This window comes from Pelodiscus sinensis, chromosome 7 (assembly GCF_049634645.1).
Source record: "Pelodiscus sinensis isolate JC-2024 chromosome 7, ASM4963464v1, whole genome shotgun sequence".
NCBI lineage: Eukaryota > Metazoa > Chordata > Testudines > Trionychidae > Pelodiscus > Pelodiscus sinensis.
Window position 1 is genome coordinate 64,859,996 of NC_134717.1, and position 23,059 is coordinate 64,883,054.

At 53.8% G+C, this 23,059-nt stretch overlaps 1 protein-coding gene across 1 annotated transcript in view; it reads left to right on the forward strand.

The window, feature by feature from the left end:
• Positions 1 to 23,059, forward strand: part of PCBP3 (poly(rC) binding protein 3) — a 94,798-nt gene that overhangs the window by 24,027 nt on the left and 47,712 nt on the right. The window contains exon 2 of the mRNA XM_075934118.1: positions 8,837 to 8,917. The gene's annotated coding sequence lies outside the window, so the exon portion shown is untranslated. The remainder of the gene's footprint in view (positions 1 to 8,836; positions 8,918 to 23,059) is intronic.

The window sequence follows — 23,059 nt, forward strand, 5'->3', positions numbered from 1 at the left end:
CTTTTCCATTAGCAGGGAGGAGTGGGGGCTCGCCTGCTTGCTTTCCCAGGGGGCAGGGGCGCGCTCTGTCACGTTATTGGATTTTAAAGGTCACTGCTGCACCCATGGGGGGTGCCCCAAAAGTGTGTACAAAGGGGGCGGTGTGAGGTGCCACATCAGGGCTTCTGTTCTGCTGGTTCTGTGTGTGCCGCGCATGTACCTGTGTGATCTGCATGTGGCATTAGAAATATGTGCTCTGCGTGAAGGCTGGAAGATTCTCTGTCTGTGGCTGAGCAAAGGGCAAGGGATGCTCAGCCGGCGGCTGTGCTAATTAGCAAGGAGACAGTGAAGCTCTAGGTGCCAGGACACACCCCAGGAATGGGACTGGTACCTGCAGACCAGCCAGGGCCAAAGGGCTGCCAGCCTGGGACACAGGGATAGGTCGCTCGACCATGTGACCTTCTCTGGCCAGGGAGATGCCAGGGGAGGGATATAAGTGCCATGTGGCTCCCTCCATCTGGTCTTGAGCTCAGCTCTTCATCCCAGATGCAGCCTCGCAGGGAACAACGAGCCGAGAAGAACCGCGGACCCGTCCTGACATAGGATGTAACCAGAGACTTTTAAGATAGCAGTTTGGGACGGGCAAACACCACCCAAAGTTTTAAGATAGCAGATCTGCTAAGAGCCTGCACCGAGAACTGGGTGATTGGTGCATGTAACGTATTCTCCTTAACAACCTCACTTTCAGGCTTTTTTTTCCTTTAGTAATAAACCTTTCGATTGTAGATTCTAAAGGATCAGCTCAGCGTGATCTTGTGGGTAAGATCCAGAGTATAATTGACCTGGGAACTGTGGCTGGTTTCTTGGGACTGGAGAACCCGTTCGGGGAAGGTGAGGTTGGGTTCTATAACCCCTCACTTGTGTTAGGCCCGGGGCTGACTGTGGCCCAGGGAGAGCTGGGGTGTCTGGGGGGTTTTGCTCGTGAGGCTTCTGGCTGGCCAGGCTGGTAGCTGGAGCGCTCGGTGTGACTGGTGTGTGGCCTGTTTGGAAGGTCCCCAGTCAGAGGCTGTAAGGAGCCCCGAGTTGGAGCAATTTGCCCTGAGCGGATACCCTCAGCTGTGCCTAGACCCGGCCTGGCCCGGCACACGCTGCCCAGCCGAAAGGCAGCCTGTCTGACAGACCAGCTTCTCTCCCTCTTTCTCCTGCATTGGGAAGCCCCGCGCCGTGTGGCGAGGCCGGGGGACAGACCTGGCCGGGGCACTGCTCTGAGAGACGCCGGCCCCTCTCTGAGACAGAAGGGCCCCTGTGCACCGCGATGGATGCGCGATTTCACGGAAGGGGGGGCTATTTCAGGGGGCTCGCTGCCATCTCTGGAAAGCAGCCGAGCACCGCCCCGTGGAGTCCGAACGGAAGGGAGTTTGGCCAGTGGGAACTTCCACAGCTGGAGCTGCTGCTGCACCTTAAGGCACCTCCTGAGGTGAATGCGCCGCCCTGGTTTGCTAATGAGCAGATGGGAGGGGAGGCTGCTCGCTGCCAGGTGTCCGGCACGCAGGCGGAGAGTTTGCTAAAAGTGTCAGCAACTTTACTGGGTGTCGGGGGGAGGGTCGGAATCCAGAGACACCCCCAGGCCAAGGAACTCTTGGGAACTGTGACCATAACAGAACGACATTCAATATCCCGGGAGGAGTCGGGGGCAGCAAAGCGAATCCGAGGGACTGTCCCAGACTGAGTGCTAAGTGACGCAAGATGGGAAGAAGATGGACAGCCCTTGGTGGGTAAAGAACAGGTTAGGAACTATTTAGAAAAGCTAAACGTACACAAATCCATGGGTCCGGACTTAATGCACCCGAGGGTACTGAGGGAGTTGGCAAATGTCATTGAGGAGCCTTTGGCCATTATCTTTGAAAAGTCGTGGAGATCGGGAGAAATCCCGGATGATTGGAAAAAGGCAAATGTAGTGCCCATCTTCAAAAAAGGGAAGGACGATCCAGGGAACTATAGGCCGGTCAGTCTTACCTCGGTTCCTGGAAAAATCATGGAAGGGATCCTAAAGGAATCCATTTTGAGACACTTGGATGAGAGGAAAGTGATCAGGAATAGTCAGCATGGATTCACAAAGGGCAAGTCGTGCCTGACCAATCTGATTAGCTTCTATGATGAGGTAACTGGCTCGGTGGACATGGGAAAGTCAGTGGATGTTATATACCTTGACTTTAGCAAGGCTTTTGATACGGTCTCCCACAATATTCTTGCCAGCAAGTTAAGGGAATGCGGATTGGATAAATGGACGGTAAGATGGATAGAAAGATGGCTAGAAGGCCGGGCCCAGCGGGTAGTGATCAACGGTTCGATGTCAGGATGGCGGTCGGTTTCTAGTGGAGTGCCCCAAGGTTCGGTTCTAGGACTGGTTTTGTTCAATATCTTTATTAATGACCTGGATGAGGGGATAGATTGCACCCTCAGCAAGTTTGCAGATGACACTAAGCTGGGGGGAGAGGTAGATACGCTTAAGGGCAGAGATAGGATCCAGAGTGACTTAGACAAATTGGAGGATTGGGCCACTAGAAATCTCATGAGATTCAACAAAGACAAGTGTAGAGTCCTGCACTTGGGATGGAAGAATCCCAAGCATAGTTACAGGCTGGGGACCAACCAGTTAAGTTGTAGTTCTGCAGAAAAGGACCTGGGGGTTACAGTGGATGAGAAGCTAGATATGAGTCAACAGTGTGCCCTTGTAGCCAAGAAGGCTAATGGCATATTAGGATGCATTAAGAGGAGCATTGCCAGCAGATCCAGAGATGTCATTATTCCCCTTTATTCGGCTTTGGTGAGGCCACATCTGGAGTATTGTGTCCAATTCTGGGCCCCCCACTACAAAAAGGATGCGGAAGCATGGGAGAGGGTCCACCGGAGGGCAACCAAAATGATTAGGGGGCTGGAGCATATGACCTATGAGGAGAGGCTGAGGGACTTGGGTCTGTTTAGTCTGCAGAAGCGAAGAGTGAGGGGGGATTTGATAGCAGCCTTCAACTTCCTGAAGGGAGGTTCCAAAGAGGATGGAGAGAGGCTGTTCTCAGTAGTGACAGATGGCAGAACAAGGAGCAATGGTCTCAAGTTGTGGTGGGAGAGGTCCAGATTGGATATTAGGAAAAACTATTTTACTAGAAGGGTAGTGAAGCATTGGAATGGGTTACCTAGGGAAGTAGTGGAGTCTCCATCCCTAGAGGTATTTAAGTCTCGGCTTGACAAAGCCCTGGCCGGGTTGATTTAGATGGGATTGGTCCTGCCTAGAGTGGGGGGCTGGACTTGACGACCTTCTGGGGTCTCTTCCAGTTCTATGATTCTATGATAAGGGGATGGTTGGATGAAATAACATGATCTTGGTAACTAATTGACCATTCATTATCAGTTGGAAATAGGTCAATGGAGGGATGATAGGAGTTGCTATAGGGAACTTTCTGGGTGTCTGGCTGGTGAGTCTTGCCCACATGCTCAGGGTTTAGCTGATCGCCATATTTGGGGTCGGGAAGGAATTTTCCTCCAGGGTAGATTGGCAGAGGCCCTGGAGGTTTTTCGCCTTCCTCTGTAGCATTGGGCACAGATCACAGCTGAAGGACTCTCTGCATGTTGGGTCCTTCAAAGTATTTGAAGGCTTCAATATCTTTGATATAGGTGAGAGGATTATTCTAAGAGGGGTGGTTGAGATTCTGTGGTCTGCACTGTCAGACTAGATGATCATAATGGTCCCTTCTGACCTTAAAGTCTATGAATCTATGAGGGGTCGTTACAAGATGTTCCGGAACAAACCGATCAATGAAACAGTTTCACATCCCCGGCCAGCCGGCATTCACCAGGAGCTCTGAACGGACTCAAATGGGCAATTGCAAAGCTGTTGAGCATGGGGGGTAAGCTATCCTCTAAACCAGCCTCTGGGCCAGGCTCCAGACACCAATTTTTAAAAGGCTCCAGAGGTGACCCCGGCAATTACAGGCCAGTTACCCTGACTTCAGTTCCAGGCACACTGGCTGAAAAAGAACAGCCTTGTCCGACGCAGAGATGAACATACTTTGTTGGGAAAGAGTCAGCATGGTTTCTGTAAAGAGAGATCATGCCTCAGCAATCTGCTAGAGCCCCTTGAGGGGGCCAAGATGCACGTGGGCAAGGGGGATCCATTGGATATAGTGTGCTCAGATTCCAGAAAGCCTTTGACAAGGTCCCTCCCCGATGAACCTGTGAAGCAAAGTGAGTTGCCATGGGGAAGAGGGACGGTCCTCTCCTGGATTGGCACCGGGTTAAAAGACAGGAGACAAAGAGTCGGAATAAACGGTCAGTTCTCAGAATGGAGAGGGGCGTCCCCAGGGGTTTGTACTATGGGAGGGGCGGGGAGGGTGTCCCTGGCCTCTGTTTGCCAGAGGCTGGGAGTGGGGGACAGGAGGAATCACTTGTTCTGTTCCCTCCCTCCGGGGCACCTGGCAGTGGCCACCATGGGCTGACAGGACATGGGCCGGATGGGCCTTTGGGCTGACCCAGCCTGGCTGCTCTTATGCTCTTCTGACCGACTTTGGCGGATGCCCAAGACACGCTTTCAGCCGGCACAACGCTCTTCTTGGAGTGGTGGAAGGCTGCTTGGGGCGTCCCAGGCAGACCAGAAGTTGCCTAGCACACAGAGCACTCTGCCGGGCACAGAACATATCGTTCAGGCACGTCGGGAGCGCTGGGAATGACGTCGCCGCGATGCCGCATGCACATCCCCCCCAAAGAATGAACACCGCGCGAGGGATGTCTCTCCTGGCTCGTGCTGCTCTCTCTGCAGCGCAGACGAGATTTGCGTGGCCTCTGTCTCCGGGAGCCCCCTCTGCTCAATGAACCCCCATTTATTTGTTCAGACTAGGGTGAGCGCAGCCTGAATCCCCCCAAGTTCACAGCACTGGGATTTCTGAACCCACCAACCCATGTGTATCAGCATCCACCCGAGGGGGGGCCCTGAACCCTTAAAGGCCGTGGGTTCAGCAAAGCACGCAGCCACAGGACTGTTTGTCCTACGGGGCTGGGGGCAGAGAGCAGGCAGGTTCCCCAGAGTGCTGCCTGGGCGCGACCCCAAATGCAAACGGTCAAGACTTTCGAACAGGCACCTGGACGGAGAGGGCCTCCGGTTAGTAAATGGCTCCTGCTCTGGAGCCTGGTTTCCTTTCCGATTCCACCAGCAAGCGGCTCCCGGCCTGTCTTGCTTTGGTGCGGTGCTAGTGGCCGGAGTGGCAGGAGCGGGGGCCCAGTTTGGGGTGGGGGGACAGCAGTGAATGTTCAGGGGAAGGGGCGACTGCTCTGCGAGCCGCGGGAGAGGGAGCGTTCCCTGGACACCACGTGTTTCCATACTTTGACCCTTCTGCTTAGTGTGCGCTCCAAGGGGACCCAATGAAGTTAATTGCATCGATCCAGGAAGTGGCTTTTCCCTGCCCTGAGGGAGACACAAACCCGGAACATGTGTTCCCTTTCTCACCACCCTTTCCTCTTTCCCCTTCACGCCCTTCCGAAGCCATCAGTCAGCTGCCCCCCTCCCTGCCCTGTGTGAAGAAGGGTGACCTTGCTGGGGGCCATGGGCAAGCTCCCAGACTGGGACGTGCAAAGAGAGGGAAACATCCGTGTGCCCTTCGTGTTGCGGGGGCAGGGCTCTGCCTCCCCCCCCGACGCGAGTCCTGCTCTGAGAGCGTGGCCTGTGCTTACTGGACTGGGCTGACGTATCACTTGCGCATGAGCACTTTGAAGTCAGATGCTGCGGAGATGATGTTCTGCTAGTTACTGGCTTGCCACTTGACAATTAAAACTTCAGGGCCACTCCGTGTTGCAGGGAGCACGCTGGGTGTCGATTGCAAAACATAACGGGCTCGCTATTCCGACGTCCCTGGAAACCCCATTCCACGGGAGCAAGGGACCTCTCGGAACAGCCATCCTTTTCGCAAGACGTGCTGCATGGATGGCACCAAATTTCAAAACAAGCTATTTTGAAATGAATTCAAAATAAGCTACTCAAATTGTGTAGCTCAAATTGTGTAGCTTATTTTGAGCACTGGGGGCAGGGCAGACGCACCTTCACTGACAGACAACTGCTGTTCAGTTACGTTTAAGTTCAGCAGGTAACTGAAGCATCCTGTAGCTTGAGGGGTCATCGTGCCGCTACTAGAGAACCATCCAGATGTACAGAAATTCAATAGGGTCTCAGAAACTCATTTCCTTAGACTGTAACAGAGACAAAGCCTGAGCAGACGCTGATTTAGGGTGCATCTACACGGCAGAATTTTTCTGGAAAAACAATACTTGCGTCCACACTGCCATTGAGTTCTTTCGACAGACAGTTGAAAGAGCAGAGGGTTTTCCGACGGCGATAAACCTCATTCTACGTGGAAGAAGCCTTTTCCGCAAAAGCTCTTTTGGAAAAAGGCGTGTGTGGACGCAGAAGAGGGCGTTCTTTCGAAAGAAGAGGCCTCCAGGAAATAACACAGGTGACCTGGTGGCCACTCCGTCCAGATTAATCACAACTGAAATGCGAGAGAGCATCCAATCAATGCAGAGTGTCCAATCAGTGTGGAGCGTCCAGTCAATGTGGACGCCTCTCTTACGGAAAAGCAGATCGTGTTTTCCTTGCGCTTTTGCTGTGTGGACGGTCTCTTTCAGAAGACTTTTTCGAAGATCTCGTCCCGGAAAAGCTTCTTCTGAAAGAAGCCTGCAGTCTAGACGTAGGCTTAGCGCGCGCGCGTGTGTGTGCCTGTTGTGTGTCTATGATTTTCTCTAGACTAGATTCCTCTAATCCTGAGGAATAAATGTAAAGCCCCTCCCCCAAGCTCTGCCCTGCTTTATCGAGAGACAGGCTCTACTCTTGAAATCAGTCAACTGTTTACATCTCAGCAGTGCATGGATCCTTTTATCTACTTGCTTGTTGTTGAGGGCGAAACTCGACCTCAGTTTTCTGTGTCTGTCTCCTCCATCGCCAGTTAGCTGCACAGCCCAGGGGCAGGATAGCATTGCTCTGGAGTCAGGAGCAGGAGCTGGAAGCAGGCGTATTTCCCCTTTTTCTTCCTGCTTGATTGTAACTGACAGCAGGAGGCTGGTTCCCAGCCCAGGCAGAGTAAAGGGAGGAGCGGGCCTGGGCTGGCAGAGTCGGGTGTGGTTCTGCAGCATGGTTTGGAGTTTGGGCACCAGTGAGTTAGCACAGCGTCCCCACCACGAGCACCACTTGAAATAACCCCCCGGCATCCTTGCGAGTGGCGGTGTGCAGAGGTGTGGTGCTTCCTTACACCCCCTGAAAACGCTATTTGAAATCATGTATTGCAACCAGAGGGATTCAAATCCGCACTTAAATAGCCCAGAAAAGCTCTGCCACCTCTGAGGAACGCAACTGCGGTTCTGAAAAAAAATATCGGAAAAGCAGACGCGTTCTTTCAGCATCCCTGTAAACCTCGTTCCACAAGGCGGAAGGCATGTTCCGAAAGAGGGATTTTTCCGACATTTGACCCCGTGTGGATGGGCCAAATGTTGGAAAAGCCTTTTTCAGAGGAAAAGTCGTATCTTTTTTTGACTTTCCTTTGTAGTGTAGACACAGCCTTCAAAACGTGCTATTGCTCGTTGTGTTTTTGGCTAGCTGTTCAAATTCTTTTTGGCCTTTCTGCTTCATTTGACAGAGTTTATGCTGCTTTCTATTTTCCACACTAGGACTAAACTTCCACTTCTTAAACCATGCCTTTTTATCTCTCACTGCTTCTTGTATTTGGTTGCTAAGCCACAGTGGCACTTTTTTGGTTCTCTTACTGTGTTTTTTAATTTGGGGTATACATTTAAGTGGGGCCTCTATTATGGTGTCTTTGAAACATTTCCATGCATCTCGCAGGGATTTTACTTTTGTCACTGTGCCTTTTAATTTCTGTTTCACCAACCTCCTCATTTTGTGGAGTTCCCCTTCCTCTGCATGTGTCCTTCCAAGGATGCAGACTTGGCCCCGCTGGGGGGTTCCTTGTTCCCTCTGCCACCCCCATGCTTTCATGGGCAGACAGCCCTTATTCCAAGTGCACAGCTGTCACCACCCGCTGACTCAGGTAAAGCAGGCCTCGGTGAGGGGAACGAGCCGACTGTGTGGCTGTGTGCGTCTGGGGACTCCTGGACCTTGAAGGGAAGGGTGCGCAGGGGCTGAGGGAGGAAGATGCTCCTTGCTTTGGACAGGAGATTTTCTCCCTCACATGCCAGCTCTCTGTGTGATCTGTAGAGGGGAATTTCACGTGTTCCACGGTAGAACATTCCTGCTCTTCAGGGGTGTCTGTGCCGCAGTTGGCCACCCCTGGCTGGCCCAGGCCAGGGGACTCAGGCCACGGAGCTAGGGCGAAGGGGCTGTTGAACTGTGGTGTGGATGTTGGGGCTTGGGCTTAGCACCCAGAGCTGGGCTTGGGCCCGAGCCTAGGCCAAGTGTGTACATGACAGTTAAACCCTTGGCCCAAGCCCTGCGAGCCTGAGTCAGCTGTCGTGGACCAGCCGAGGGCATCGAACCGCAGCTGAGACATACGCTCTGAAGGGGTCCCCTCGGATTAATGCTGGAGCTCTTCTCCTGTGCATGTGGAAAGTCCAGGCTGGTTCCTGCCCATGGCCTCAAGGCAGCCTGATTTGCTCAGTGGCCTCTTTTTGTAAAGCCATTGAAATGACAACATCAGTGTTGGGTGCACCCTGTTCCAAGGAAAACCAAGGGCTTTGGGAGAAAATAGGTCACATGCTCTTTGTCCATGCCACGTGATTCCCATCCTGAGGCCAATGAGGTTTAGAGCCCTCTGTGCTACAGAACAAAATATCTCTGTAATTTTTTTCCCTTCGCATTTTTCAGCTTTCCCCGACGTGAAAGGGGTGACCATCTGTCGGAAACCCGCATCAGCCCCGATCATTCGAAAGCAGCTGGGTTCTGGAGGTAAGAAGATTTAAAAGATCATTTTGGTGGAAAACTCACTGCTGTTAAATAACTTCTCTTACAAATAGAAATTAGTGGGCAGCACGAAATATAAAGCGCGTTTCCTATGCCAAATGGGACAATAGAGCTTGGAAGTCTTTTAAGAGGCTTCTTAAGTGAACCTCTTAAGAAGATTCCTTTAGAGATGTTTAAAAACCTATAAGAAGAGAGACATAGTAGTATAGATTTTCAAATGGTTATCGTTTTAAAGAAAACGAAACGGATAGAAAATCGGCTGTTTGAGCAATTTAGATAACTTAATAGCTACTCTTTTACCCTTTTTAATCACCAAGCTGCATAGTGAAAATAGTAATTGTTTTTCCTTTGCTATGGAGTACAATTTATTTCCATAACCCACTGTTTTAGCAACTATTTTGATATAATAAAGGTAATGCAATAGGGTAAGAAAATAATCCATCCCAAGTGTTACATTAGAAAAGGCTAAATATGCCTATTTTTGTTATAATTTACAGTACAGCCTTTTCTATGCTGTCTTTAATATGGATATATGGAGCAAAACAGCATTGACAATATTCATATATTGCAGCTGGAAATGGTAAAAAAGAAATGATTTATTCTGGCATGGCAAGCTAATAAAAACCCAAACATGCATGTTGTCTATACAAGAGACTTGTATTGCTTACGAGTTAAAAACCTTTGGTTTGTCATTTGAAACTCATGCAAAAAGTTTTCTGTTATTTACCATCTTACTGTTTTGAAGCTCTCTCTGCAATTCCTACAAGGGAAATATTTAACTTGGTTTTGGAAAAAGGATGCATTTTATTGATAGCATTCTATTTTGCTTCAAGTATGTCACTAACGGGTCTTTTAAGATTAAGTTGTACATTAGATAAATTGCTTCTCATTCCAACATGTTCCTATTACATTTTCTTATGACGAGAAAGTTTGTTTTATGTTAACATTGCAGAAAGTCAAATATGTATTTGTTAACAGTGTTGCATAGATCAATTGTTCAGAAATCCAAAACTATCACCCTGAATTCCAGAGATTTTTAGACAACCGCTTGCAGAAATATTTTTGCTTTAGTCCAAATTTGCTACAGAGCATCATTTACTTTTAACATGAAACGGAATCCGATACCATGTTCTGTCACTCAGCAGTTGTGTGAAAGTAACTCGGAAACAATGGCTCTTCAGCACGGCAACTAAGATAAAATGGAGATCGATGATCCTATAGACAGGTGTATCGGAGATGGACATCTCCAAATTGAAAAATCCTGAAACATTGTAGCTTGGGGAAAATATTTTGTGCTGCATTTATAACTACACGATTTCAATGTTGGGTGGGAGGTTTTTTTGTTTTTAAGTTCCAAATCTCAGACTTTCCCCCCTTTTAGGAATTTTCCTGTTCTGAACATGGTTAGTGTTCTGTGATTGAAAACTAAATGTTAATGTCTTTGTCCTGAATGTTATGAGACACATTTTCCTAATCCAGTTAGATATTTTAAAACGTTAGTTTCATTGTGCGTGTGTCTCATCAAAAGAAAAAAGAAAAAACCCTTTAAAATGGGTTGAAGATTGTTTAAAAGTTGGTATTGGTGGTGGATATGTAGATTCCCTCATGCCCCCATATTTCTGTACCAACAGACTGGTTTTGAAGCACAAAGTGCCACAAAATATGAGCACAATATAATTAATTATACGGAATGTATTTTGAAACTGTGTAAGGGAGTTTGCTGAGAGAAGGTTTCACAAGCCGATAAGTCAGTGCAAAAAGACACAATATTTCTTCAATTGCAAGATGTTTGCTAAGTAAAAACAAGAATTGCTCTGTTATTGGGGGTAATTTATATGTCTCCTGGTGGAGAAATTCAACTACAGCTCTTTCTCTCTCGAGTGATGTAATTTTTGGCTGTGAGGTTAAAAAGATGGCATCCCTTTTCTCGAGAAATAAGGATGCATCAGGATGGAGCTGGTTCTTGTCATGTGCTAGAAAAATATGGCGCCTTTCTGCCCTGGACGATTCCCACGCCCCGCTCATGAGAACTGTTTGCTGACTACCAGGAAATGTGGACGGGCCACTCCTCACTAAAATGTCGCTTTTAGTGCTTTCTCGCTGCTCTGCTGGCTTAGAGTGTCCCCTTGCCCATGTCCCATGCGCCAAAGTATCGCTCTGTACATGGAGCAATACATGATTCACCAAAATGGACATTCTTGTCTCGAAAACATACGTGTTCTATTCACGCTGGCTGGGTTTAGAACGCCCTTAGTGGATGCAGGTTTTGGTCTTGCTTTTATGGCGGGACCGCAGGAGGCTGCTTTGAATGCATCAGATGCTGATGTGTTTACTGTCCAGTTCCTTCATAGTTAACGGCACAACGGACTGAGGGTTGTGCCTACTGGCTAACTGGGCGTAGTGTCACCCCAGCATCACGGGGGAAGGGAATAAGGAGGCACACGGGGTATCTCAGAGGCACGTTGCAGCAGGAGGGACTTGAATTTACAGCTTGCCACCTAGACTCCGTTTAAAAGCCAAAAGTAGTTTGATTTCAGCAGATGAGAACTGTATGTATCTGGGGCTCCTACCATGGATGTCACACCTTCTACCTCCTCCTGCCCTGCCTTTCCCCGGCTAGTGAGTAAGAGTTATGCACCTCATTGATTTTTTTAGTTCATAGACCATTTAAAAAAAATCCAGACAAAATTGCTTCAGGCCAACGTGAAGGCTAAATTTTCAAAATGTGTTTGGGGAGCCACAAGGGAGAAAAACAAGTTTTGGTTTTGAGCTTTTTCCTCTCTTTGATTTTGTAAAAATCCATCGGAACGGTCATTTCAGAATGGAAAGTAGCTCCTGCCAAGGAGCTGAAACACTTGGTTCTGAAAATGGCAAAGCAAAGCATTCCAGTGATTAGGGAGATTTTTTTGGGTTGTTTTTCAACCAAAACAATTTGCAAAATTGGGCACAAATCCGTGAAACGTTTCTGACCCCGTCGGCTTGTTTCACTGGAACAAGCTTTGGAACACGAGTTTCAGCAGCTGCCTAGAGCTCCGTTCCCACCTTTTCCTCTGGGAGCCAGCCGCTCGTCCCCAGACTCGGTTTCTGTTCAGAAACCGGATCAGTAAGGGCAGCCCCAGGCCAGCGCTATAATTCTGGGAGTGCTGCTGAACTCGGGCCGTGCAATCCGATGCCCAGCTCCGCCCCCTCCCCGTGTGGGTCTTGGGCGGTGGGGCGGGAGCAGCGACTGCATTGTGCACGGCCCTTACACCGGTGGGCTCCCTGCCCCCGGCTAAGGGGCAAGGCCGGAGGCCCCAATTCTGCAGGCACTTAACGTTACTTGTGCGAGCACTCCCCTTTCATCCCGAGTGACACCGCGCTGCGGAGCCGGCCGGATTGCAGCCTTTGTAGCTAACAGCCAAGGGCTTGCCCCTGAGACCCCGCCCTGACTCGGACCGGCTCATTCCTGCAGGGTCGCGCCCCGTGCCGAACGCACCGCACTGCCGATTAGCCCCCCGCCCCGTGGGCTGAGCGGGCAGCGTGGGCCCGTTTGCTGGGCGCTACGCGGGGAGCCGATTTTGCACGCAGACTAAGGAGCGACTGGTGTTCGGAGTCGCGGGCCTGCAGGACCCACTGCAGGGAAGAGGAAAGGGGGAGCAAAACCGTCTCTTGATCGTAATCTGGGCTGAGCTTTAGCTGAAGTGAAAACAGATCTGCAGTGACAGTTCTGGAGCCTGCTGTCAGGCTTGGAGCCGCGCATGCACCCTCGGCGGCCGAGATGCATCATGAGAGCCCAGGTCCCGTGTCCTTGGCAGGCTGCCCCCGACGTGGGGGTGTCCCAGGGAGCTGCCGCTGCCTGCATGGCTCTGCCCGGCCCGCTCTGTGACCTTTGTCGGAAGAATTCAGCATCTCCCCTCCAGAGCTGCAGCGAGTCTGACGCCGCCGCCCCGGCCCCAGGAGTCACCAACACCCAGCAACGGGCGGCCCACGCCCGGAGGGGGAGACCCATTTGCTGGCGTCCGTGTCCCTTGCAGCAGCAGGCACTTGGGTCCAGGGGGCTGGAGCCAGGGACAGAGAGCCGGGGGAGCAGCCCCGAGCACAAAGTAGCTTCCAGATACAAGTTCGCAGTTTGGCTCAACAGCTCCCGGCTCTCCCAGGGCCCACGCTGTCCCGCCCCCCTGGCGCTCGCCCTTGGGAGATGGCTGTCCGTGTGGCACGCTCCCTGTCACGCCAGGCCGCAGGGACGGCTGGGCCAGCTGCGTTCCCGAAAGCCAACCTTCCCCGCTGTCAGAACCAGCAGCAAACGTGTTTGGCGGCGGAGCCCGCCTCTGTCCTGCGCCAGCCGGAGGCCAAGGATTCCAGGGGGCGTTCGTCTTGCAGCGGAGGCAATGGAGTGAACAGGCCCATCACCCGTGGCCTCTCCCACAGAACAGCCCCAGATCTGCCCTCTCTGCAGAGCCTGTGCAGTGGGGAGGGGGTGGGTGTCACGGGGCTGCCGGTGGCCAGCTGAGAACTGCCCTGATGGCGGGGAATTATCACCCGGAACTGGCCCCGACGTGACCTGGCGCTCATCCCCGCCTGGAAAGAGGGGTGCCTGGGCGGCGCTGGGAAGCCGAGCTCTGGGGAGCAATTCCCAGCTGCTGTATGGGCCCTCGGGGGCTTCCAGGCTGCCCTAACTCACCCCGGGGCCTGGGCAGGGGCAGCGGAGATCGGGGCCGGGAGCAGAGAATGTGGCCTTGGAACCCAGCGGGTCTGTTGGTGGTAGCTGAGCTGTGTGGGCGTTGGACCAGCCCCCGTGCTGTCTGGCGGGCGCTCAGTGCCAGCAGATGGCCATTGTCCCGCGGCTTTTCAGTCTAGGGATTGCATTGGGCCATTGTGCATGGCTCCGCCGCTAGCCCTGCTGGCCTGCCCCCGGGTTCCCTGCGCCCTGCCAGCCGCCCACTCCTGGAGCTGGGTTGCTGGATGGTTTCCCAAAAGCTACCGACACACGTGCTAAACAAAACCAAAACCCAAACCCCCATAAATACCGAACTCATGTGCTAAAAATTTGTTGAGCAAAAAAGCCCCAAACCCCATCACAACTTTGCTTAATACAATCAACAGTCTACAGCTTATATTTTGATACATGAACCTCCCAGCACTGATCACTGGTGGGGGGGAGTGGCCAGGGAGGCAGAACTCCACCTCCCCAGCCACTTCCCCCGCCCCCGCCAGGCGCCCAGCCAGAAAAGCAGAAAATACCGGACATTGCACGGATCTGGTGTTTTCTGAATTTTTGTACTGGACAGGGCGCAAAAACCAGACTGTCCGGTTGAATACCGGACACCAGGCAACCCTCCCTGGAGCCCTGCTCCGTAGTGGCGTGGGCTGCGTAGGGGCAGGGTGCGCGGCGCTCTGGCCTGCCCTAGGGTTCCCTGAGCCCTGCTCCGTAGTGGCATGGGCTGCGTAGGGGCAGTGTGTGCAGCGCTCTGGCCTGTTCCTGGGTTCCCTGAGCTCTGCTCCGTAGTGGCGTGGGCTGCGGAGGGGCAGTGTGTGCGGTGCTCTGGCCTGCCCCAGGGTTCCCTGAGCCCTGCTCCGTAGTGGCGTGGGCTGTGGAGGGGCAGTGTGTGCGGTGCTCTGGCCTGCTCCATTTGGCAGCAGATCCGTGTTGCACCTCATGCTGGAGCCGCTTTTCAGCTCGGAGAGCTCGGGTTGCCATTCGGTGCAACCTGCCTGCCGGGGGCTGCCAGGAGCAGGGTCTGGCCGTCTGTGGGCAATGCCCGGTGCCCCGCAGAGCCGCCGGGGACGTGCCGGTAGCACAGGGCCGCGGTAGCGTCGTGCTGGAGGGGTCAGGTCAGCGCTGTCTCCTGCCAGGCCCCACAGAGGGGCGAGGCCCCCCTCCCCAGAAACTGAGCCTGAAGTGCCCCCGCCCATGCAGCCCACGGGGACAGGCAGGCCGGAGACGCAGGAGGGGACTTGGGCTCCCTCCCGTACCGGCCGTGGCCACAGCACCTGCCTCCCCAAGCCCCACTTGCCATCCCCAGGAGAGGAGAGCTAGGTCCTGCTGCCTGCAAAAGCCTCTGCCAGCCACAGTCAGGGCTCCGGCCGTGCTGGGGGCTCCGTTGTGGGCCACCCGCCAGCTGAATGAGCAGCTCCCCGGGCCGCCTCTGAGTCCTGCTGCCCTGGCGGGCCGGCGGCGGTGGGACCCAGCCCTGGCTCAGATGGCTCCCTGGGCCGCTCAGCTGCCATTGGCGTGGCTCGCTAGGCGCAGGCACAGAGGACTGCAGACTGACAGCCCTCCGAGAGGAATGTGTGCGAGTGTGAGGTGTGAGCATGTGATGTGTGTGCGAGCGTGTGGTGTGTGTGCAAGTGTGCGGGGGGGTATGAGCATGTGGTGTGTGCAGTGAGTGTGTGAGTGCGGTGTGTGTGTGAGCATGTGGTGTGTGCAGTGTGTGTGTGCGTGTGTGAGGTGCGTGTGTGTGTGCAGTGTGTGTGTGCGTGTGTGAGGTGCGTGTGTGTGTGCAGTGTGTGTGTGTGAGCGTGTGGTGTGTGTGTGTGAGGTATGTGTGCGGTGAGTGTGTGAGCATGTGGTGTGTGAAGTGTGTGTGTGAGCGTGTGGTGTATGTGCAAGTGTGCGGGGGGTGAGCATGTGGTGTGTGCAGTGTGTGTGTGAGCGTGTGTGTGTGGTGAGTGTGTGAGTGCAGTGTGTGTGTGTGTGTGTGTGTGCAAGTGTGCGGTGTGTGTGTGAGCATGTGGTGTGTGCTCTTTTGCACTCTGCCTCTGCTCTGTCTGCAAGGACACGCCCGACCTCCCAGATCTCCGTGCAGTGGTGAGTGCCCCCTTCCAGGAGAGCAGGGATTGCTCCCCCCGGGGTGGAATGGCCCTTCCCTCCCGCCTGCCCCCCCAAGGATCCCATGCCTCTGACATGCGGGAGGGGAGGCCCTGCGTGCTGGGTGAGCGGCCGGCCCCAGGTCCAGCTGTGACGGACCGGGCCGTGTCTGGGCACAGCTGAGGGCGTCCGCTCAGGGCGAATTGCTCGAATCTGGGGCTTCTTACAGCCCCCGACTGGTGACCTTTCCACACAGGCCACAAACCAGTCTCACAGAACGCTTCAGCAGCCTGCCTGAAGCCTCCCGAGCAAAACCCCTCCGACACCCCAGCAATATCCGTGCCCCAGATGGCCCCGGGCCTCATACACAGGTGGGGGGTCCTAACACCCAATCCCACCTACCCCGAACAAGTTCTGTCCGGTTCCAAGAAACCAGCCACAGATCCCTGGTCAATTTACCCTTTGGACCTTACCCACAAATCACGCTGGGCCAATCCTTTAGAATCTATATCTAAAGGTTTATTATTACAAGAAAGAAAAGCATGAGAGTAAGGTTATTAAAGTACAGTACGTTACATGCACTGAATCTCCCAGTCCTCGATACAGGCTCTAGCAGAGATGTTGCAGCTGCTGGTTTAAAAGTTCTTATTGCACATCCTACGATCAGGATGGGTTCACAGGTCTTCTGGGCTCTTCAATCCCTGCAGTGCTGCCTCTGGGATGAAGTGCTGAGCTGAGAACAAAATGGCATCGACCGCATGGCCTCTTTTATCCCCTTCCTGGCCTCTTCTGGTCTCAGCCGGTCACCTGGTCCTCAGCCTCTCTCTGCTGGCAGCTCTTGGGTCTCCGCCCTCCTGCTTTAGGTGTGTCTTTGGGCCATCAAGGGCCATTGTTCCACAGGGCTTCACTACTCAGCCAGTCCATAGCAATGCTCAACCACATTCACAGAAATATTCAGCTTCCACACAGATTACAGATTCCTATCTACACACATAGACATTATACACTCACATAAACAGTGTACATAAGATCAACAAACAATAATCTCCCATTCAATACCCCACATGGCTCCCCCTATACCAATTTCTAGGGCCAACACCCCCACCTAGGGGTGCAGCAGCGATCTGGCTGCTTCCCTCTAATTCAGCAACGTGACACCAGCATCTCCCGGACGTGCCATGAGGGGAGGCGTTCCCTGCTTCCCCACCCGGAAGGGTCGGGGGGCACGTCCCGAGCCCTAGGTACCCTGCAGGCCTGGGGTGCAATGCTCAGACCTTGCTCCTCTTTGCCTGGCTCACATGTGTCCGGAGCCCGGCCCGTGTCTGCAGGGATTAGCTGAGGAAATGTGGGGGCCAGGGTTGCTTTGCCTGGGGGGGGGGGAGCGGATTTGAGGGCCGTAGCTCAGGGCACTGAAAGCCGAGGGAGATTACTGGGATGCTGTGGTCTGCGGATTAGCATGAGTGAAATCAGGGGGCGTCCCAGGCAGGGAGGGGCCGGGTGGAGGGGGGAGGGGCGTCGCACTGCAAAGCACCCAGCGGAGCTGCAAGTAGCTGTAAAAGGCATTTTAACGCTGGGCTGGACACGCCGTGGGGTGGGACCTGCAGCTCCCAGCCGGCCGAGGGGCTGCCGCTCCGCCAGTGCAGGCCCAGATTCGGAGGCCTTCACTCAGGGCTGCCCCTGTCCGGCTCCGACCGGGGCCATGGTGTTAGGCCGGAGCAAGGGGCCCTGGCTTGACTCCTGGTCCATGGTGAGCCCAGCCTCCTGGCCTGGATCTGCCCCCTCCGGGGTTAGAGCTTCAAGCAAAGGACAGTTCCTCAGAGGAAGCTCTTGGCTGCCAAGAGGGCAGCCCAGCTGCACAGCAGCCCCATGGCCAGGCAGCGTCCCGCTAGCGGGCGGGCCTGGGGCCTGCCGGGCGATCGGGAGGACTGGGGGTGCGCTGTTGTGTCTGGCTGGAGGCCAGCAGTGAATGGTTTCCCCCTCCCTGCAGCAGGGCTGAGGAAGCAGGGGAGAGGGTGTGACTGGGGGGGTGTCGGGGTGACAGCGACTCCATCTGCACCCACGGCTGTGCAGTCGGCAGATGGGTAGCGAACGGTGACTCCTGCACGCGGCGTGTGTATTGCTACTGTCTCAGTCCCACCGATCTCCGGTCTCACCTCGCCCCCCAGCCCGGGACCGTCCCACGCTACAGCCTTGGGCTCGGTTGCTTCAGCCTGCCCTCCCCGGCCATCCCAGTGCAAGCGTTCCATGCGGGCGGCTGCCGGGCCTGGCTCCGGCTCTTCCGGAGAGAAGGGTGTAAGCTTTGATTGGTGCCGGGCTGAAGCTGGTGTCTAACTAGGGGAGCAGGGTGAATAGGGGGGCTGAGGTGCTGCTGCAGCTTCCTCAGTGTCCCTCCTTGTGTCCAGTGTCGGAGCAGGCCACGGGCAGGGTGTGTGGGTCTCGCCCGGCAGTCCCTGTGAGCCGGGGAGAACCGATTCCTCTTTCGGGGGAGATCGGCCCTTTCACGGCCCTTTGTGCAGTGCGTCTTGGCGCAGGCTGGGAGCAGTTTTCATGGTGTGTCAGGCCAGGAGAGTGCGTTCCACCAATCAGGTTCTGCTTGGGAGCCTGTTGGGGGAGCTGGGGGCAGGCACTGTCTTTTCTTTCCCTGCACTGCCTGAGCGCAGGAGAGGTGCCGTAGGCGGGGACGGTGGGGAGGGCTGGTGCAGAGGTGGGCGTTAGACACCCAATGCGGAAGGCTGCGGACCTGGCCAAGCCCAGAAAAGGTAGATCCCCAGGGAGATGCGATAGGCCCTGAGACATGCGCCGTGACTTTGGAGTGACCGAGGGCTCCAAAGAGACAATTTCAGACCCCGTGGCTGAAACTGGAGTCATTGGCTTTCGTCCAGAAGGACAAGGCAGCAAGAGAGGGGGAAGCAGCGCTGCGGCTCAACAAGGCTGACAGGAGAAGAGGGAGACGTAATCGCTGGCCGGTCGCGAACCAACGTTGTTGTTGGCTCTGAGCAGCGACCAGGGGAGAGCACAAGGCGACACGATCGGTGGCTGAGACGAGCCCTTGGAGACGCCCAGAGGAGGAAGGAAAATCACAATGGCAGGATGCTTCTCATGATCCCTCCACTGAGAGACAAGAAACTGGGCATGCCGGGCCCAGGGAAGGTTGTGTGTGCTGACGCGGTGAAGAGGCGGGCTGTCATGAATAGCCACGGTGGCTGATGGGTCCAGCGACAACACGGAGGGACTTGTGGCCTTTGGATTTTTCTCACGATGCTGTTGAGGACCGTTGTGAGGACTGCGTGAGTCACCGTGGCTTCCAGAGGCTCAGGACGCCACGTGGCAGGGGCTGGAATCAGGCCAGGGAATAGCCTACTCTGAGCAGGAGGGTAACCGTCCAGATAATGCTTTGGAAGGAGAGAATAATGGCTCTAGAAGAGCCATCCTTGCGCCACACCATGGGGATTAAAGAACTCGGGGGAAACGTCAACAAGACGAGCATTGGGAAGACCACCTGCCTTTCACCAGGCTCGCTCTTGCAAGCCACAGCGCTTTTCGGTCCCCACGTTTCAACCTGCGCCGGAGATCAGCTGTAGGGCATTGCAGCCTCCCTAGGTAAGGGTGCCAGAGTCAGAAATAAATTCCACGGAGCTGGAATGGGAGGCGTCTGGCACCTGTATCGGGGTGATGCTGCTGCTCTGCATGGAGCACAGCACGTAACCCGTCACTCTGTTAATGGGGGCGGCGTTCCCGGGTACAGAGCCCCCATTGCAGGGGTTACTCGAGGTGCCTTTTTTGTCACAACCCTCTTTCTTCCTGCTCCTTCCATCTCTGGCCAGATGAGTGGGTTCTGCATTGACGTGATAATCCGGAAACGGCGGCATCCTCGTCCTTCCCAGCTGCTAACGCGCAAGGCCGAAAATCACCGGATTAGGTCTTAATGGCTGGCTCAAGTGGCAGGGACTGAGGAGCGGGCAGGAGAGAGAGCCCAAGACGTCCTTGCTCGGGAGGAGCACTGGAGCACGTGAAGTACAGGGAAACCCCAGAGCTCTCCTTTCTCCACCTTATTTTTTATTCGAAGGTCACACGTTTGTGAACCTTTTGGCAGGTGCCCAGAAAGCCACGCCGCCATGATTGAGGGGGAAGCCAAGCTAGTTTGGAGGGGAAACGCACACGGCTCTGCAAACACAATCACGTGTGTGTGCGCTTAACGAACGGGGAAATCGATAGCAATGAATATAACTCAAAAGCTAGGAATTGTGCAGAATTGATAAGGGGAAGCAAAGGAATGCAAGGCTACATCTGTGGCCAACACCATTAAGGACATTAGGGAATTTTTAAAATATATTAGGATCTAAAAAATGCTATTTTGGTATTGGTACATTATTGAATGGAAATGGTAGAATCATTACTAATGCAATAAAGGCAGAAGAATCCTAGAATCATGTCATTATAGAATAGTAGAACGGGAAAGGACCTCCAACAATTGCTAAAATGCTATGGCCAGCTGTGGTGTCCAGAATTCGAGATGTTGATCAATTGGAGAGGAGTCGGAGAGGAGCCAGAAGAATGGGTAGGTCTACACCGCAGGGACAAGTTGATCAAAGCTACACAATTTGAGTTACATTAGTAGTGTAAGTCAAATCGATTTACTTACCTCAGGGTCTACACCATGCAGGATCAACAGAAGAAACTCTCCCGTTGACATCCCTTATTCTTCCTGGTGGAGTCTACAGGAGAGTAATCAGTGGTTGATTTAGCAGGTCTTCACTAGACTTGCTAAATCAGCCCCTGGTGAATTGATTGCTGCAGCATCGATCCACCCCATTGTGAAGTCATTCCCAGTATTTAAAGGGTTGGAAATTGTCTTCCAGTGATAGGCTTGAGGAGCTCTGCCTATTTAGTTTAACAAAGAGAAGGGTAAGTGATGACTTTAGCGTGGTCTTTAAGTGCCTACATGGTGAAGAAATATTTGATAATGGGCTCTTCAACCCAGCAGTGACACGTATAAAATAACCCAGGGGCTGCAAGTAGAAGAGCGGAAATAAGGGGTCATTTTTTAACAGTGAGCATAATTAAGCATTGGAACAATTTACCAGGGGACATGGAGGATTCTCCAGCTCTGACAATGTTGACTCAGGACAGGGTTGTTCCCAAAAGACGGCTCTGGGGCCTGTTTGGGGCAGTCCTATGGCCTGTGTTCTCCAGGAGGTCAAAGAGAGGGTCACAGTGCTCCCTTCTGGGCTTGGAATGGGAGTCCCGGGGCGGTACTGAGACGCTGGTCTTAATAACGCCAGGGATGGGCTAAGTAGCTGGAGGTTTTGGATGAAAACATTTGCCCAGCACTAAGCTAAGGCCTGATACTAAGCAACCACGTGTGATACTTTTGGCCTATGAAACTGAATCCTGGTCTGTTGAAATAAATGGGAACTTGGCCATTGGCTTTGGCCAAGGATTGGACCCATTGTGTCCACCTATCACAGCTTAACTCCACCGTCCTGAAATATCGAGGAACCTATGAAGTTTACTCAAAGTTTTCATGAGGTTTGGGTTTTTTTGAACTTTTGTAAACTGGCCTCTGGAAATTGCTTTTAAATGTTCTTTGGGACTAATAAAAGCTACCATGTTTCATGTTACAGTGGATGTGAGACCACTGACAGGCTGGTGGAAAATTTTCTGTCAAAACTTTTTGTCAGTAAAAAAATGAGTTTTTGGCCAACCCACATTTTCTATTACATGTGTCTGCTTTCTGCAGAAAATTCCAACTGAAACGAAACAAAATCAGTTGAAACTGAAACATTTTGATGAAAACTTGAAAACTTTTGCCTGAAAGACGACTTAAAAAAATATTTGGAAAAGCCATCACACTAGTTCAATAGCTCTACTTCAGCTTCCTCATTCCCCCATCCCTGCCATAGGCAGGGGCCCTTGCTGGACTACTGTTCCCATGATGCACCATGTCAGCTCTGCAAGAAGGGGCCACGGGGCCGGATGAGCAGCCGGAAGAGGAGAATGGAGTCGTGGAACCGTTGCTCCCGTCAGGCGATTTACTAGCGCCTCTGAATGGAAGGTTTTCACACGAGCCAGCGTTGTTGTGGATTTCTCCCCCAATATACATTTTGAAATGTTTCTTTTGGCCCAAACCCTGACATTTCCACCCCCCCTCCATCTTCTGACCCGCTCTAGCTTTGTCACGGGCGAGTATTTCTGCTTTGGTTCGGAGGAAATGAGCAAGATTTTGAGCTCTGTAGCGGACTCTATGTGGCATCCGTTTCCTACGGAGGCGGTGAATTTGGCTCTTTACTGATATGCTCTTAGATCTCTGTGCCCAGTGGAGGACGGTGGTCCCACCGAGGGAAGCCGGGTTCCTAGTTCGGAGTGCAGAGAGGAAGGCACGGCCATGCAAAGGGACTCTCTTCACCTGCCTGGCTGCCCCGCGACAATGCACCTGACAAGGGCCGTCAGACGTGAGCCAGAGCAGTGTTGATTCCCAGCGCTGGTGTTGAACCACTCGCTGGACCATGCACCCTCCGGAAAGGAGCGTCACCCAGGGGGAAGCGTGGGCCAATGGAGTGTAGGATCCTGGTCTCTGTTCCACCTAGCTCTGGGGCAAACACCAGGAGATTCCCATTGGTGGGTTTTCTCCCGATTCGTCCCACCGCGGAGGGGGCTGGAGCAGCTCCCCTGACACGCAGGGCGTGAAGGGTGCAGACAGTGCCGCAGGGCCAGGCTCTTCCGCCAGCCGCCGGGTCCAAAGGAGCAGGTCGGCCCCTTGGCAGGGCCTCCCCTCGGAGCCTTATCCATGGCGGGAGACATGAGCTCCCTCCTTCCCTGGGTTTGGTTTTGGGGCCCTGTGCAACGTGGCTGCAGCTCTGTTGGGCCTCTCGCCGTCCGCGCCTCCCGCTGCCCCTCTCAGCTCTCCCCTCGTGTGGGAGCAGGGCGGGGCGTTGTTCCTCTGCAGCTCTGCGGCCTACTGGGGCTGCACCTGGGGGAAGGGACGCACAGGCCAGGCCCTGCCCAGTCCCAGCGGCACAGCCTGGCGGGGTCGTGGGACTTGGCTACAGGTCGTGGGCCATGCACAGAGCTGCCCTTCTCCCCTGTGACGGCGCGTTGGGGTCCCCCGCCTCCTGCACCCCCGAAAGGGCACGAACAGACTCCATCAGCCGGTAGAACAGAGGGAGTTTATTGCCTCTCCAGAATACAGCACAGCACAGATGTCACCAGGTTACAGGGTAGGCCTAGGAAGCCTCAGCCCCCCCTTGATATGGGGTGGAGGGTCCGGCTTCTAAACCCCCCAGCCTGTTGCTGAGGCTGCTTCCTCCATGCTCCCAGACAGAAAACTAACTCTCCTCCAG